General features: G+C 41.2%; 1 protein-coding gene across 7 annotated transcripts in view; it reads right to left on the bottom strand.

The window, feature by feature from the left end:
- LOC148325150 (intraflagellar transport protein 20 homolog) overlaps nt 1-15,345 on the bottom strand; it is a 37,861-nt gene extending 22,516 nt beyond the window's left edge. For 2 of the 7 annotated variants that reach the window (XR_015846150.1, XR_015846148.1), the window contains exon 1: nt 15,022-15,345. The gene's annotated coding sequence lies outside the window, so the exon portion shown is untranslated. Of the gene's footprint in view, nt 1-2,706; nt 2,769-15,021 lie in introns of all 7 variants that reach the window. The other 5 variants (XR_015846149.1, XR_015846147.1, XM_088311151.1 and 2 more) reach the window with 5 other exon arrangements.
- Nucleotides 15,346-17,896: the final 2,551 nt, after the last annotated feature.

Raw genomic sequence — 17,896 nt, 5'->3', positions numbered from 1 at the left:
ACACTTAAGAGGTTTTGTGAGGGGGAAGTTTTTTCTCAAGTTTTTAAAAATTACTTTCCGTCCAGTATAATTTTGTATTTTTGTATTTGTGTATATGAAAAAGCATTTTTTAAACCCCAAAATGTTTTACATTTTGTACTAATGTACATGTTCTTTGTGCATAGATGCCAGATTATGTCAATAAAATCATTGTCCTTAGCAAAGCTAAATTGACTAAAAATATAATTTTTAGATTATAGTGTAGATCTCGAAACTCAGTACTCTGTGGTGCAAATATTATTGATGAGATGATAAATATTTAATATACGTTTGACATCGAACCTGAAAGAAATTACTTCAGAGACTAGAGGCGACTGCGCGACACTTTCTTTTTTTTTTCTTTTAATCATTATGATTTGCTGCATAAATGTGGGGTACAAACCGCAGCTTTGCCGATCTTCAAATCGTGTTGGCTAAGATTGCGATTTCGGTCCCAAAACGATACATCGTTCAGCACAAATAGGGAGCATTAAAGATAAAAGTACCAGGCAGTTGGTTCGCACAGAACGCTTCACTAGGAACAGATGTTTAGGGGCGCTGACTGTTTTTCCACTAGAGTACATCCAACAGGGAGGCGGGGGGCTCATGATTGGGTTGGAGTCCGGTGTTTCACATTTTACTGTTCAAAAAACATGCATGTACAAAGTACGCACATAAAATCACTCACGCACGCACACGCACGCACGCAGCACACACACACACACGCACGCACGCACCCCAACACACACACACACACACACGGGGTTTCAATGATCCTAGGTATCCAGACAGTTAGCAAGACAGTGGCACCTTGGCTTTAATACTGTATTAACGTGCGCATGGCAAAAGAGTTCTTCTCACTTAAATACAAAAAGTACAGTGGTACTGTCTGACCACCTGCAACATTTCCTAGATAGTAAAAAATGTTAGCGAACACCAACCTAACAACATAAAAAGTGACCTATGGTTTAAGGATCAAGTAGGTCTGGTAATGATGGTATTGCGTTGACATTGAGTGGTAGGAGTAAAGACATTTGTCATGTTCTTAGGACTCATTTAAACTATTCCATGTGACTGGAAGACTAAGCACTTTCTCAGATGAGAATCAGGAATCAGGTGATTCGAATGAAATGATGATAAAATCTACTGGATTTTCAAAACCATAAAGCTCACTTTAAAGTCCTAAATATTCTCCAAAACAGAATTGACTGTGACAAATAAATTCTGTGAACACTACTGTATGCGTGAGCTCGCATGCGTTAGCTAGCACCCGTGAGCTAGCATGCGCCAGCTAGCATGCGCCTCATAGTGCAGTGCACCCAGTGTATGTGTTAAATATAGAAACAGCACCCACAACTGACGCTGCGCCCTTTGATACAGCGGGTCTTTTGGTCGTGAAAATATAGTAAGTTTTCTATCAAGGACTCTATGGTTTATCTTTAACAATACCATAGTTTGACTAAAAAGGACATACTGTAAATAAAATCCTGAAAAATGGCACATTTTGGTGGTAATTGGATTTATTATGTATTTCAGCGCACCCTAAAATGGAATTAACCTGACAATGCCATGCGTGCACTGTTATGGGACCAAATTAACTAAAGTTTCAAGGCATTTTTGCATCAACAAATTTTTAAACTGCAGACACACATTATACTATACAATACAACTTTATTAATACAGCGCATTTCACAACAGCTGGAGCTGTAACAAAGCACTTTCCATATGGTGTAATATGAATTAGCAGGAAATAAGAAGACAAATTGAAAGACAAACAATAAATTCAAGTTGCATAGCAGAAACAGTGACAGACTCATGTTGAGTCTAAAGCTAAAGAATAAAAAATGTGTCTTCAAACGAGTTTTCAAAGTCGACAGAGAGGGGGCTTGCCTAACATTCAATGGGAGGTCATTCCATAGGGACAGACTGGCAACAGAAAAGGCACGATTCCCCCTGAGGCTCCGATTATTCCCCCTGAGGCTCCGATTAGTCCTCTGCACCTCCAGCAGCATTTGGTCCGCAGATCAGAGGCAGCGGGCAGGTGTGTAGGGGTGGAGGAGCTCGGAGAGGTACGCTGGGGTGAGGCCATTTAAGGATTTTAAGACGAAGAGGAGTATCTTAAGGCAAACTCTAAAGTGCACTGGGAGTCAGTGAAGAGAGGCCAAGATTATGTGAGTCATCTTCCGAAAGACAAGCTGCAGTATTTTGCACCAGTTGGAGGGATGACTCACTGACTCCAAAGTAAATTGCATTACAGTAATTTATCTTAGATAGAACGAAAGCATGGATTACTGTTTCTAAATTTGAGACTGTTGGCTTTAGATAAGATGCCAGTGGGCCAAGGTCAACAGGGTTGAAAGTAGAAGGAAAGAAATTAAGTGACATCCAGGTTTTGATTTCCTTTAGACAGGACAAGAGTGGTCTCAAGAAAAAAAGTGTCTTTTTTGCTCAGCGGGATATAGATCTGACTGTCATCTGCATAACAATTGAAGGAACTTCCTTGTTTTCATAGGATGGAACCTACGGGCAGCAAGTATAACGAAAACAGCAAGGGCCCCAAAACAGAACCTTGTGAAGCACCATACAACCGAGGGACAGAGCAGGACTCACAGTAACTGAGGCGAACACAAAAGGTCTTGCCAGTAAAACAAATCTAAACCACTCTAGAGCGCTACCAATAATGCCCACCTGGTTCTGTAAATGAGCCAGAAGTATACTGTGGTCCATCGTGTCAAACGCTGCAGTTAGATCTAAAAAGACAAGACAAACAGTCTCCAGTGTCGTTTGCCAGGAGGATATAATTCAAAACTTGTAACAGGGCTGACTCTGCTATGCATTTTCTTGAAACCTGACTGGAAAACCTCCATGAAATTGTGTTATTCCAAGAAAGATCTTAACAGTATGTGCTCCACCTTTTCCAGAATTTTAGAAATAAAAGGCAATCTGAAAATGGGTCTAAAATTTGACAGCACACCTTGATTAAGGCCACGTTTCTTGAGCAGAGGTTGCACCACAGCACCTTTAAAATGTTGGGGGACTACACCACAAGACTGCTGTTGATAATGGCCAAAATCGATTCGCCAATACTTGGGTGAATTTCCTTAAACAAATGAGGAGGGACGGCGTCATATGATGAGGCGGATGGCTTAATATGGCAAATGACATCCTCCAAAAATGACAAGATCGTCTCAAAGGAATCCAACAATGCGGAACAAGGAACGTGGACAGGGGGCTCTTATGTAGCGTTTGATACAAGAAACCTAGCTGTAGTAAACTTGTCCATTAAAAAAAAAATGCAAAAATCTATTGCACATTTCAGGGGACGAGTCTGTGCAATTTGCCTAAATGAAACTGGACAAGTATTCCCTCTTGGACATTTTCATCTTGCGTTGGTAACTGTGCCAGAAGGCTTTTAGGATTTGATACGAGACCTGCAGCCTGACTTTTTTCCACCTGCGTTCGGCTTTGCATCAGTCTTGTTTAGCTGCATGAGTTCTCTCATTAAATCGTGGCTCCAGTCTTACTTTTGGCCGCATAATTTTTAAAAGAGCCACAGAATCCAAAATATTACAACAAGATGAGTGGAACCAAGAGCTGAGTTCCTCAGTATTTGATGAGGGAACACAAGGCTGCCACAAAGGTCAAAGTGGTGAGAAGTGTCCTTCAGGGTTATTTAGGAGACTAGGCCATCCAACCTGCATACATGTTTTGGACACACTAATTTGTACGTATACTATGGATAAGGTCCATTTTGTCAAAGTTGGCAAAACTGAACTGAACCCTGAACTGGTTGCCAGCCAATCGCAGGGAACACAAAGACGAACAACCATCTGTGCTCACGCCAAGCAACAATTTCACTGTGGCAATAAAAGCTCCTGTAACATGACTCAGATGATCCAATCTTCTTGAAATTTGTCATATTTGATGATAGTCCAGCCGTGCAGACATCTACAAATTTATTTTTTATTGCAGTGGTAGTGCCACCACTAGTTAAAGCAAATACAAAGTTATTTTCTTTAATGTTTTTCTCCAAGCATGTTAACAAGGTCGACCTCATATTTGCTGGGCTGCCCATTGCGTCGATCGCGATTGACCGTAGCTCGCAAAGGGGGTGTCGGTCGAGCGCATGCAGAGCAGCCAGTCATAGACCTGTTGCATTCCTCACCGCGCATGCACATACAAGGGCGCTAACTAGCAAAAGTAGCAGTTTCCATTTTGTTCCGTCTACTCTAAAACGAATAATAATATGGGAACATGTAAGCCAAGTATTTCAATGCAGAATGAGAGGAGGATTTTTGTTTTGCGGTGGGCTTCGTGGCGGGGAGTCTCGCAATGGCTGGAAAGGGGGAAGCAGGCAATGCGCGAAGGTGCTGGAGAATAACCCGTGGGATGGAGGAGCCGTCCACCACAACCAGCAGCCGCAGCATGAGTTAACATTGCGTCCGAGTACCCATTTAACGTGCCTAATGTTCATTGGGTGGCATGTGCAAAGTTCGCTAGGAGCGGCTTCTGTCCGGGTTCTATTCTTGACTCATGCCATTCAATGCAAGTCATCAGTAAAGTAAGGACAGAAAATGTGCATTCATTGTATTGTGCAATATGGTTTCCTGCAGTTATGCATCAATAAATACTGCAAAGAATTCTAATTCTATTTTTAAATAAATATATAAATAAAGTAAGTAGATCACTTGGACTTCCTTATTTTATTAGTAGCTCACACGCTGAAAAAGAGTGAGCACCCCTGGTTTTGGCCTTCACGATGTCAAAATATGAAATTTGTCATTTTTCGTGAAAAGCTGCGGGCGTGGCTTCGCATAGTTTGTCAATAAAACAACGCTGATGTTGAATGAATGAACGAAAACTCATTAAACTGCAGACGAATCAGGCCTGGCAAACTCATCAATATTTCCTTAGTTTCTTCTGCAATTAAAAAAAAATGGCTCGCTAGCGGGCCCTAAAAATATATAAAGAAGCAGACCGGATGCATGTTTCACCTAACTCTTCAAAAATTTGATGCTCAAGACCTCCAAAGCAAGTCTCTTGGAACCATTTACGAAATTGCACTCAGAGTTGGTACATTTTGAATTCACTTCAAAGATTGACGTGGCGTTGACAACAAAAGCTGCCCTAACTTGAACTACACAATAATTTCTCGTAAAGATTTCTCACATTTGATAATAGTAGACACCATAAGACATCTTTGTAGGGCTGGGCGATACACCGAAAATTTACTGTTACCAAAATTTATTACAATGACCAACATCATATTGCCCATGTCGGTAAATTCGCTGTTTAAAAAAAGAAAAAGAAAAAAGAGAAGTCTTTTCTGTCTGCTTCAATGTTCATGGCCCTGTAAGACGGCTACAGCGCGTCTAGTCACATGACTACACCCATCTGATAAAGAAAGAAAACAGACGACGCGGTCGTAGTTGGCGATTCAAATCCAGAAGCGGCTGACACGGCTGAAGACGAAGTAACGTTAGTTGTAGTTGTTCCTGTTGTGCTTGTCCTGAAAAGAAATTCGACATCTGGGTTCCATAAAGACGGTGTTTGAGCAAAAGAACACGACAAAGAGTGTCGTAAGCACCCAAAACAGCGCGTCCAACCTTTTCTTTTTCACCACCCACAACACAACCATGCTGTGCTGAAAGTTCAAAGGGAGAAGCAAGGTTCGACAAGTGACAACAGCCCATTAACGGAGGCGACACCATACGAGAGAATGTCTCAGAGGTGGACGAGATAGCCTAGCACATATCTAAAGATTTAGCTCCTCTAGTTCCAGTGGCACGCACAGGATTTAAACGTTCATGAAAGTAGCCGACAAGATGTCCGAAAATATTTGTCGCAAACCGTACTACGGGAGCTTAGACATGTCAAGCATTTTGCATCCACATCCGATGGTTGAGTTGCAACATTTACTGTTTGAGCCTGACCATGCATGACATTGACGACAAGTGGCGACTGCACACCAAAGTACTTGAGACGGCACATTTTCCTGATGATGCACACTTGTTTATTTGGCTTGCATTGACATTTTTTTTATTTTATTCAGCATTTTTTATTCGGCATTATTCATATTGTTTACAAGAGACCACACAAATCTACGGCTTTGCACATATTACAGCATCTTGGCGCAATCTATTTGCAGAAAACGATTTTGCGAGAGGTACCCTTTTTCTCCTGTTCTTTGTGACATTGTTCAAGTCATGCAAAGCAAGCTATTTGGAATGTTTATACAAATGATTTTTGTACTTTTATTTTTCATTGCAAGTAATGTGTACCAGTTGGTCAATAAAAAAAATCAGTTAATATGCATTTCCTGCATTTATTTTGATTTTGGTCCACGGGCGGAATTTATCGTGCATTTATCGTTATCGGGGTAAAATTGCTCAATTTATCGCGATATTGATTCGAGGTCCTATCGCCCAGCCCTACATCTTCGTACTTATTTTTATCTTTGTGGTAGCACCACCTACTGGTTTCTTTCTTTTCCTTTTGTCTTTTCCCTTCAGGGGTCGCCACTACGAGTCAGTTGCCTCCATCTAACCCTGTCCTCTGCATCCTCTGCTCTCACCCCAACTACTTTCATGTCCTCTAACTAAATACTCCTCTTTGGTCTTCCTCTTGACCTCTTGCAGGGCACTTGAAAAGTCAGCATCCTTCTGATAATACGCTCACTATCTCTTCTCTGGACATGTCCAAACCATCTCAGTCTGGCCTCTCTGACTTTATCTCCAACGCCCCTTACATGTGCTGTCTCTCTGATGTATTCATTCCTGATCCTATCCATCTTAGGTCACTCCCAAAGAGAACCTCAGCATCTTCATCTCCGCCACGTCCAGCTCTGCCTCCTGACTTTACTTCAGTGGCACTGTCTCCAGACCCGACAACATCACTGGTCTCACCACAGTTCTATAAATCTTTCCTTTCATTTTAGTTGAAACTCAACTGCTCATGCTTCTTCACTTCTTTTCCACACTCTCCATTGCTCTGAGCTGTTGATCCTAAATACTTAAACTCCTCCATTTTCTTGGTTTCTTCTGCCAGTAACCTCACTCTTCCTCTTGGGTCCCACTCATTTACACACAGATACTCCATCTTGCTACGGCTAATCTTCATTCCCCTCCTATCCAGGGCAAACCTCCATGCCACCAGCTTCTCCTCCATCTGTTCCCTGCTCTCACTACAGATCACGTCATCTGCAAACATCATAGTCCATGGAGATTCCTGTCTAACCTCGTCTGTCATCCTGTCCATTAATATAGGGAACAAGAAGGGACTCAGAGCTGATCCCTGATGTAGTCCCACCTCCACCTTGAACTCCTCCGTCACACCCACAGCACACCTCACCACTGTCTTACAGTCCTCATATATGTCCTGCACCACTTGAACAAACTTCTCTGCTACTCCAGACTTCTTCATACAAAACCACAATTCATCTATGGGCACACTGTCAAAGGCTTTCCCCAGATCTACAATGACACAATGCTGCTCCTTCTGACCTTTTCTGTACTTCTCTATCAGCATCATCAAAGCGAATATTGCATCTGTTGTACTCTTTTTTTTGGCATAAAACCATGCTGCATACATACAGATGTTCATATTTACACTCAGTCTAGCTTCCACCACTCATCCCCACAGCTTCATTATGTGGCTCATCAGCTTTATTCCTCTGTAATTGCCACAACTCTGCACATCTCCCTTGTTCTTAAAAATGGGCACCAGCACACTTCTCCTCCATTCCTCTTCTCACTATTTAAGATCCTGTTGAACAACCCAGTCAGAAATTCTACTGCTCCCTCTCCAAGACACTTCCAAACCTCCACAGGTATATCATCAGGGCCGAGTGCCTTTCCACTCTTCATCTCTTCTTCAATTCCCTTCTTACTTCATCCTTACAGATCTTTGCTACTTCCTGGTCCACAGCAGTCACCTCGACTTCTCTTTCTCTCTATTTTCCTCATTCATCAACTCTTCAAAGTACTCTTTCCATCTTCCCATGACAGTACTGGCATCTGTCAACACACTTCCATCCCTATCCTTATTATCCTAACCTGCTGCACATCCTTCCCATCTCTGTCTCTCTGCCTTGCCAACCTATATAGATCATTCACTCCTCCTTCTCTCCAACCTTGCATACCAGTCCCTACCTCACATGCTCACATGAACCTGCAGGAGTGGTCTGACTTGAGCAAGGCAGAGTATAAAGGAAGAACCAACTTCCTCTCTCTCTTTTGAGGTCTCTCTTCTTTTGGTGCCTACTTGTGCCATGTGGTCTCTTTTTCTCTCCCGACCACGTGGGTGCACAGCCAGGGACCTTTCTTTCATGTGCTGTTTTTCAAGAATCTTTCCATGAGCAGAGTTAAGTGCTCATTGGTCTCAGCACGGTATTGTGAATGAAAAGACACCAGCTGCATTTAAAGGCGCGCTTACCGAGCCCAACGAAACTGTTGGCCACAGCAAGCGCTGTTCACGCTGTCCAGTGCTCCTCCACCACTGGGGCCAAGACGTCAAGCAGCCTAGTGCAGCGCTCCCGAACGTATGAACGTGTGATGCCAGTCCACTTTTTCATTTTTCTCTGCGTTTTTCATTTTTCCTTTTTACCTACAACTGTTCCTGAGACCTTCTGTTTCCACCACTTGGTCAGCTCGACTACAAGGCTTGAATCAGGACAACCTCCTCACATCTTATCCATCCCAAGGAGAATGAGTGAGTGCAAATTATCAGGGTACAAAACAAAATTGGTGATTAGAATTGATTTTAAAAGGGGGTGAAGTTAGACATGGAGCCACAGGTCGACCTTTTGAAAAAGTTAAGACTCGCGCGCGCCAAGAGCCTCTATTTTTGATTGCTTTTATTTCACTATTGTAGTCTTGTTCTTTTCTCCCCTTTTCACCATAGTTCATTTTCTTATGACATATTAGAGCATTCTCGTATTTGCATTGTCCACTCTTTCCGTATAACAGAATTTCCTTATGTAGGAAACGACTACGGTACATGTGTAAAGTGTGCTGCCACTGCACTCTTCTTCGCACATGCACGCACACCCACACGTAACACACAAGCTTGTCACAATGCTCGCAACACCTGTATGAACGTAAATTATGTTAATAAAATACAGCTTTTTTTTTTTAAGCTTTTTCTTCCCTCCCTCACCACACAAGATGGCATTGCGCAGCTGATGTCATGCAATGAACTTTTGAAGCCAGCCGCAGGCCGCTTTGAAATCCTCTATGCCCATAGATAGCGCTATTGATCTATCCTTCTCACTAATTACCGGTCCAGTTACCAGGAAGTTTTTAGCACGTCAACAGTTAAAGTATTCCAGGACATGTTAATTTACGCTGCTGTACTTGGTCTGTCAAGCCGCAAGCAATTTCCTCTGAGCAGGTAAACTGCCGGAATCATACTGAGCCAGAATCGATCCCTTGTTTTTTAACTTTGTATCCCACTTCGCTTAATTGGATGCATTTGACTCTCTTCCACGTTGATAACCGTTCTTCTTTGTTTGGATGCCATGATCTACAGTAGGACTGCACGATAAATCGAAATCTAATCAACACTGAGGTTTGACGAAGTGCAATTATCTAATCGCAAGACAGTGCTGTTTTGTATTTTTTTCTCTTTCCCCCAATAGATGAATTAGCCAACCAAAATTGTCGATTCTCAGGTCATAATGGCGCTGGCCAATTTGTGTTGTTGGCTAACATTCGTTAGTCTGTGTTCCGGTGCCTGCAGTCAGCTCGGCGCGACAATAACACACTCTACGTGCACCTTGGGTTTTTCCTGTGATGGGCATGTACCAAAGTGGAAGTAATGAAAGTAACTTCTGCCAATTTAGAGGAGGAGAGGGAGAAGCTCGTGCTAAAGGTACGTCTATTATTTTGACGTACGGCGGATTTGACAAAAATTAACCACATAAAAAAAAAAAAAATAGAAACGCCAGATATATACATATTTCAACATTTAAAACACCACCACAATTTGTATGTGAAGCCTGTCAAACAGGTTCGAAATATACAGATGAAGGGGAGGCAACAACGAGCGGTCATTCACGTGCTAAGCTAACAGTTGCATTTGCGTTATGAAAGTAACATTCGCGTTATGCATCGGAAAACTATCTCGGAAGTAGATGCGCAATACGAGTGACAAGCTCCCTCTCAGAGCGTCTTTTCAGCACTAATGGCAACATTGCAACTAGTGATCGTGCATGTCTGATACCAGCAATGACTGATATGCTGCCTTTTCTAGGCCCAAAAAACCCAAGAGTTTTACACTTTATATTCTGATTTCCTCTCATCTTGCAGAAGCACTTTTTTGTTCCTGTTCCAAAAATGTTTGCAATTTAGGATAGTTTCAATAACGACTTTTTAAAAAGCCTGTAAGAAAAGAATTATCATTATCTTATTAGTATTTGATCCAGTTCATCTACTGTGAAAGAAATTGTAAATTTTGTAGGTTTGTTTACTTAGAATAAGTGCATACCAGTGTGCATTGTTGACCTGATTAAATGTTTACACTTGATACTTGAAGATTGTTTACATTAAGTTATTTATGGTTTGCGTTGCCTTGTTTGATTTTAATGATGCTGGCAAAAAATAAATAATAGGTGTGTTATTGTCTATTCTGTGATATTATTCTGGATATGCAACTTTAGTATATTATAATCTCACCATACCCTGAACCCAAATGTATTATTTTTATTGGCAAAGCTCACACCTTGGCAGATTCACCTTCAGCTTTTAATCAAATTGTGACATTAGTGAATTGTACTGTTATAAGATTGATCAAATTACTTAAACTAAGCTGACGGACAATCGTAGCATTTTAATGCATTTTAACGTGTAAAATACAAAAAAAAACAAAAATCAAAACGCAATCGCAATACTGGTCTGAAAAATCGTAATTATTTTTTTTTCCATAATCGTGCAGCCCTAATCTACAGACATAAATGTAAATGAATAGATTTTAAATCTTTTGAAATTTCAGTAAAACGCCTGCCAAAGACGTCATTTACATGTCGCCATTTTGGATCCGATCATGGCAGGAACTGCTTGAGTTTGCGTTCCTGCAGGCTTCGCTATGGCTTCCGGGTTCCAAATATCTGAATTTTCTTTGTGAGGAATCGATCGTTAATGTAATATAGTAGTATAAAATTTAATGCATACGTTTTTTCCGGGTGAGGGAATTTACGTTTGACAGAGGTATGTCGGTGGGAATACTTACTGTATTCACAATTCCCATGTTGATTTAAACAAATAATGTTCACTTCATAAAACTACATGGTGTACTGTGTGTGTGCTTGAATAAAAATTTGGAACCTCTGAGATTCAAAAACAAACTCAAATTGTCGATATGTAGCAGGCTTCCAACTAATGACTGATTTTCACAGGTTTTTACGTCTGTTTAAGCCTTTTAAACTGAATAAAGAAAAAAAACAATGTGGTGCCCATAGTGGCGACTGAATGTACTGCAGGCAGTAAAATTCAGCCCGTTAATTAATTAAAATATGCAAATTTTTAACTAAAAAGGACAAAAACCTTTTTGAGTTTACGTCGACTAAATTCACGAAAACTAGACCAAAACCTTTTTGGGGAATTTCCGTCAACTAAAATAGACTAAAAGCATTTTCTGTTTCTGGTGACTAAAACTAGACTCAAACAAACGGGGATCGGAATGCCTAAATGTGACGAAAACTAATTTTTCATTCAATACTTCATTTTCGCCAGAAAGACAAAGACTAGATCTAAAATGCCTGCCAAAAATCACATTGCTAGCGCTCCCTAGAAATTTTAAAAGCAGCAACCCCGGATGTTTCACATTGCTCTTCAAAAATTTGATGGAGTATGTACAATAAAATACAATACAACAAGGCCAAGACCTACAAAAAAAGCCTCTTGGAGCCATATGCTAAATTGCACAGGAAGTCTGCCATTTTTATTTCATTTAAAGTTTGTCGTGGCTATGACAAAAGCTGCTCTAACTTTAAATACACAATAATTTTTCGTGAAGATTTCTCACATTTGATAATAGTACAGGCCCGAAGACAAATAGAAACCTCTTTTTCATTGTGGTGGCAGTACCACCTACTGGCTAAAGGAAGTAAATAGTTAATTATTTGATGTTTTTCTCCTAACAGGTTAAAAAGATCTACCTCATAGTATTGATGTCAAAATATAAAATTTGTGATTTTTTACGAAAAACTGTGGGCTTGTCGACGCACAGTTTGCCAAGAAAAGAAAATTTTGACGGTCTAAATAAGCACGAAAACTCATGAAACTTTGCACACATAAAAGGCCTGGCAAAATCATCAATGCTTTATTCGTTTACTGTACGAGTTCTCTACCGACAAAAAGACTCTAATCAAGGTCAGACTGACCACAGAGCTGATTGCCCAGGAGACATCTAGCTGCAGCACTGAAGAGGATCCCATAGCTGCTGACCCGCCTCAGGTAAAGAAAGCCAAAAAGTCCTTTGGAAGTTTATTCAAGTCATTACTGAGTAGATCTGAAGCAACAGGTGCCTCCTCTCTGACCCCAAGGGAGTCTGTGGAGGCAGAGTTTAACAACTATCTGCGAACACCTTACATAGACAAAGATGAGGATGCACTTGTATGTTGGAAAACCTACCAAGTAAACTTTCCACGAGTCGCCAAGCTTGCCTACAGGTATCTATGCATTCCTGCTGCAAGCTCCCCATTGGAGAGGCTTTTTAGTACAAGTGAGAACATTGTCACTTCCCAACATTCTTGTCACAAGCAATGGTGGATAAACTGGTATTCTTAGACAGAATCCTGTGAGACTGAGAAGGGAATTGTTCTCAGTTCTACTTTGACTTTAATAATCTGTCAGAAAGGCAGGTAATTTTGTGAATCAAAACGGTGCGGGTAGAGTACAGCTGCTCATATTATAATTTGTCATATATAGTATTTTTTTTTAAGATATTTACAACTTTGCTGGGGAATATTGCACTTGCTCTTTTATTTTTAATATTTTTGTTCTAATTTGTTTACAACGACCTACAGTACTCAAGGCGCTTCACACTAATACCTCCATATGGAAAGTGCTTTGTTACAGCTCCAACTGTTGTAAAATGCGTTATATAAACAAAGTATTGCATTATATCTGGCGGCATGGTGGCTGACTGGTTAGCACGATTGCCTCACAGTGAGAGACAGCATCAGTCGTGGGTTCAATCCCGGCCATCCTGTGTGGAGTTTGCATGTTCTCCCCGTGCCTGCGTGGGTTTCCTCCGGGTACTTCGGTTTCCTCCCACATTCCAAAAACATACATGGCAGGCCGATTGAACACTCTAAATTGCCCCTAGGTATGAGTGTGAGCGCGGATGGTTGTTCATCTCTGTGTGCCCTGCGATTGGCTGGCAACCAATTCAGGGTGTAACCCGCCTACTGCCCGAAGATAGCTGGGATAGGCTCCAGCGCCCCCTGCGACCCTAGTGAGGAGAAGCGGTATAGATAATGGAAGGATGGTTGGATGTATTGTATCTACCTACTATCTACCTACTGATGACATACCATCAGGAGTAACTGGGGGTTAAGTATTTTGCTCAAGGATACTTAGACATGGTCACAATGGAATGGACCCACAACCTTTTGGTTGGGAAACAACCACTCAACCACTAAGCCAGATGTTTCTGCTTCAGGTTTTTTTTCCTTCCATTTTTTAAATGACGGCCTAGTGCACCTGCGCTTTTATTTATTTTTTTGGTGTGAAATATGTTTAATATTTTGCTGCTGTTAACATTTAAGTGTGAAATACAATGTTAAATAAATAATCTGTGGCCTCCGCGATCCCTTTTATATACAGCAATGATCATTCACAGATGAACCCCCTTAGTCTGTCTTAAATTATAATATATGAATACAATGACATCATGGTGAGTTAACCAAATTAGTCCCAAACAATTGATATTGCAATATAGATCGCAACCCCCCCAAATCGGAATGTCAGTTTTTTTCAATATCGTGCAGCCCTAGCTGACAGCTTCATGAATTGGCTGCAAGCGGTGGCGGACGCAAACGTATTCAACGGCATGTGTGGGAACAGGTATCCGCGGCACAAAGTCGATCAATCAAGTGTCCCCTTAGGAAGTGCAGTCCATGTTTACATATATTTAATGGAATTAAGAGACGTATAGGCAGTGCAATTAGAATATTTCCCACAATCTTTCAGACCTAGGCAAAATCCCATGTGTGCAGCACCGATTAAGATGTTCATATCCATAAAATACAAAATATTGGTGCGATCGTTTCAATATTGTGACATCTAGTTTATTCATCTTTTCATGTTAAGGAATGAAATGCCCCAAAAATCCAAAATATTGGGGAGATTGTTTTTATATTTTCGTACATGTGAGCATAGGAGAGTTGCACGTCAATTTTGGTGGCAATTGGTCGTTGTTTTTTAACAGTAAACCACTTTGAGGCGTTTTCTCTATAGTGAACGTCTATGGGCAGGAAAAAAAAACTTAGTACGCATAAAACCCGAAATTATGTGTCGATTATTTATTTTCAATGTTGAAGTGGGCAGATGTGCACCGGAACTTTGATGACGAGCTTTACATTAAATCGTTTAGATTGTACCAAAAATGAGCACAAGAACAACCCAATTGTTATGCGCAACCCTGGTTATAAGACAATATTCTTGTGGAGAAGGCAGTCTTGCTCAGAAATTAACAGAGCAGAAGTAATCAACCAGGCTGTGAGTCTATACAGCGGAAATACGTGGCATACAGTCACGTCAAACAAGGTGAGCAAAGAATACCTTCCTCTAAAACTTCAGTGTAAATAATGACGGCGTTAGCAAAACTCATCGATCCCCGCTTCTCCTCACAAGGGTCGCGGGGGGTCTGGAGCCTATCCCAGCTATCTTCGGGCATGAGGCGGGGGACACCCTGAACAGGTTGCCAGCCAAATCTCTATAGCAAGTTAAACCTTACCTGTAACGTGTGGAAGTGTAAATAATAACTGTATCTAATGCTTACCTGTAACGATGTTGTGCGGTGCTTAACTGTATAAGAGTCCAATAACGTCTCGGTTCGAACCAGTATTTCCCGTTGTAAAGGTTGTTAGAAACGTCCCGGAAATCTCTTGGTCGAGACTGCCGCAGATATAAACACCACTCCAGCACACGTAGCATCCTGGCTAAACGATGTGCCTATGTGGCGGCCATGATGACAAGGTCTACTTGGCCGTCATAGGCGATGCATTGATGTTGAAAACAAATTTTAAATTGCTCATATGTCAACAGATTTCATGAGTTATACTATTTTGTTGATCTTGAGAATACAGTTTACATCTCTCTCTCTCTGTCTCTCTCTCTGTGGCTGACGACTTTGCCCCTCCTAGCTTAGGGTCAACGTTGGGACGCAACTGAAAAGTGTCGTGTCTTATCTACCCTAGGGGTACGTTCGGAAATACCTCAGAGAACGCACAGGTTCACTCCGACCGTTCGAATATTAAGTGTGTAGCTGAACTTTGCCGTTCGGAAATTCACAGTGCACACTAGGCGCTCCGACTTGGGACATAGTCCGACAGTGCATCAAGTACCACAAAGATGGGAAATAATGGACTGCCTCGCGAGGGAAAGAAAGAGGAAAATTACACAATATAAACAACTATAACGTGCTCTTCTATTCCTCAAGCGTCCAGATGCAGGGCAGTACCACTTTCTCCGCAGTTGTGAGTGGAAGCATTTTAAGCATGAGCTGCTGATTAGTGTGGAACACTGCGGTCAAGCCTGCCTCATCTCGAGAAGAGAAAGTAAAGCCAGTCGCCAATAATTCCTTCTCGTTGCTTTCATATTAGGCATTACGGTAATAGGTCGCAGACGAGCATTGAAAACCCCCTCCAGAATAAAACTCACCATGACGCTGAACCGGAATTCAATTGGTCGGGTTAGAAATAATATTAAAGGTGGTGTGTGTAATCGCATCGCTAGTCGACTTCTGAGAGAATGTAGAGTGATTGATTTGACTCTTGAGATCCATTGAAAATGAAGAGCATGCGAAATTTGGGCATAAGTCTGCAAGTATAATTTGTTTTTATTCAAACTAATCCAATTGACTTTGCAACACCAGTCCAGTCGTGAATGAGAATCGACCCCCTCGAGCTGTCCACCAAAGGAAGTACCATCCAAATCGGATGTTGCATTTTAAAATGCAAGTCTCCTGAAATATGATAATTTCACTGTCATCAGGTCTGAATTAATATATATATATATATATATATATATATATATATATATATATATCCTTTAGCCATGTTGATACCAGACGAGTTCTGGAGGACACTACAACATCCCATGTCACCCAAAACAAGTCCCATCCCATTCTGATGTGCAATTTCAAAATAAAAGTGTTTTGGCTTTCCATGTCCAAACTCAAGCCGTCCAATTCGGGGTTAAAAAAGTTTTCAGACGCACTTTCCAGTAATCGGTTGGCAGAAATTTCCAATGAATGTTTATTGTGATCCAACAAATTCCAAACAAGTATTCACAATTCGGAATGAATATGCTTGAAAGATGACTGTCAGGGTTCAAGTGAAATGAGCGTTGTGTCAGTGTGGCCGTAGGTAATTTTAAGTGGTTGAAAAACTATATGATCGCCCCGTCTATGTGCATAGCAAAAAAACAAAGCAGATTTCTCAGTTAGACATCCATTTAAACACACCTGATACGTGCACGTCAATCAGTGAACAATCCGTTAGCCTGCCATACCATTAATAACACTTAGGGGGAGCAATCATTCCAAACATTCACGAGCAGGGCCTGCCAAGTTGGTGCCATTGACTGACCTGATCTCCTTTACTTGGCCTCTATGGCAAATAAATTGTCGAAGCACATGAATACAAGAGTCTGTATTTAAGGAGTGAGCCACCTCTAGGTGGATGGCTCGGCAGGCCAGACATATGAATAAGAACACGTATCTTTTCACAGTACCAGGTCCTTTCTTCACTTCGATGGGCCCGAAGTAGTCCATCCCGACACGTGTCAAAGGAGGCAGCTCTGGTGTGACATGATCAGTGGGAAGGTCAGATATAATTTGCTCTCCTACTTTCGCACGCTGACGTTGGCACACATGACATTGGATGATGGTCCTTTTCCAAAGAGTTTGTTCTCAGCATACAAAAGTGCCGTCGAAGCCTGGAGAGCATGTGATTTCTACCACCATGTCCAGTTATTATGTTCTATTTTAAAATGAAAGTCACCTGAAATATGCTTATTTCACTGTCATCAGGCCTGAGTTTAAAAATATATTAAATATTATCCTTTAGCCATTGTAACACCAGACCAATTCTAGAGGAATCTAGAGCAAATATTTTTTTTAAACCAATTGTGGCGACAACAAAATGTGCAGATTCCATTCAACTTTTATTTTGAAATGCCAAATCAGATTTTGATGCGACCACTTTTGGTGGACAGCTGAGGTGGTCTAGTATCCCCCAAAACCAGTCTGGTATCACGATAGCTAGAGGATATTTGTGTGAAGGCGGAGGCCTTCACACATATGTAATTCTACACTTTTCGACTTTATTGTGTGAAGGCGAAGGCCTTCACACATATGTTATTCTACACCTTTAACTTTATTATTATTATATATTCTATTTTCTTCCTCGCCTTTTTTCTGCGCTTAACTACTTCCACAGTTTTCATCCGATTTTCACCGTTCAAACTTTGTTCTATTCCAAAAATTCACGCCATTCAGGCTCGTATTTTTCACAACTTCAGCTATTACCCATAATTCACAATTTCACTTTATTCACCCCCAAAAAACCCATTCATTTCCAATGGGAGATTCAACAATTCACTTCCGGTTCCGGCGCCGCGCGAGTGGCTGCCTGTTTACAGCAGCGTGGCTC

This window comes from Idiotropiscis lumnitzeri, chromosome 12 (assembly GCF_059441095.1).
Source record: "Idiotropiscis lumnitzeri isolate Australia: NSW breed Sydney's pygmy pipehorse chromosome 12, RoL_Ilum_1.0, whole genome shotgun sequence".
NCBI lineage: Eukaryota > Metazoa > Chordata > Actinopteri > Syngnathiformes > Syngnathidae > Idiotropiscis > Idiotropiscis lumnitzeri.
The sequence above is the reverse complement of the archived record's forward strand: the minus strand, read 5'-3'. Positions and strand labels throughout refer to the sequence as shown.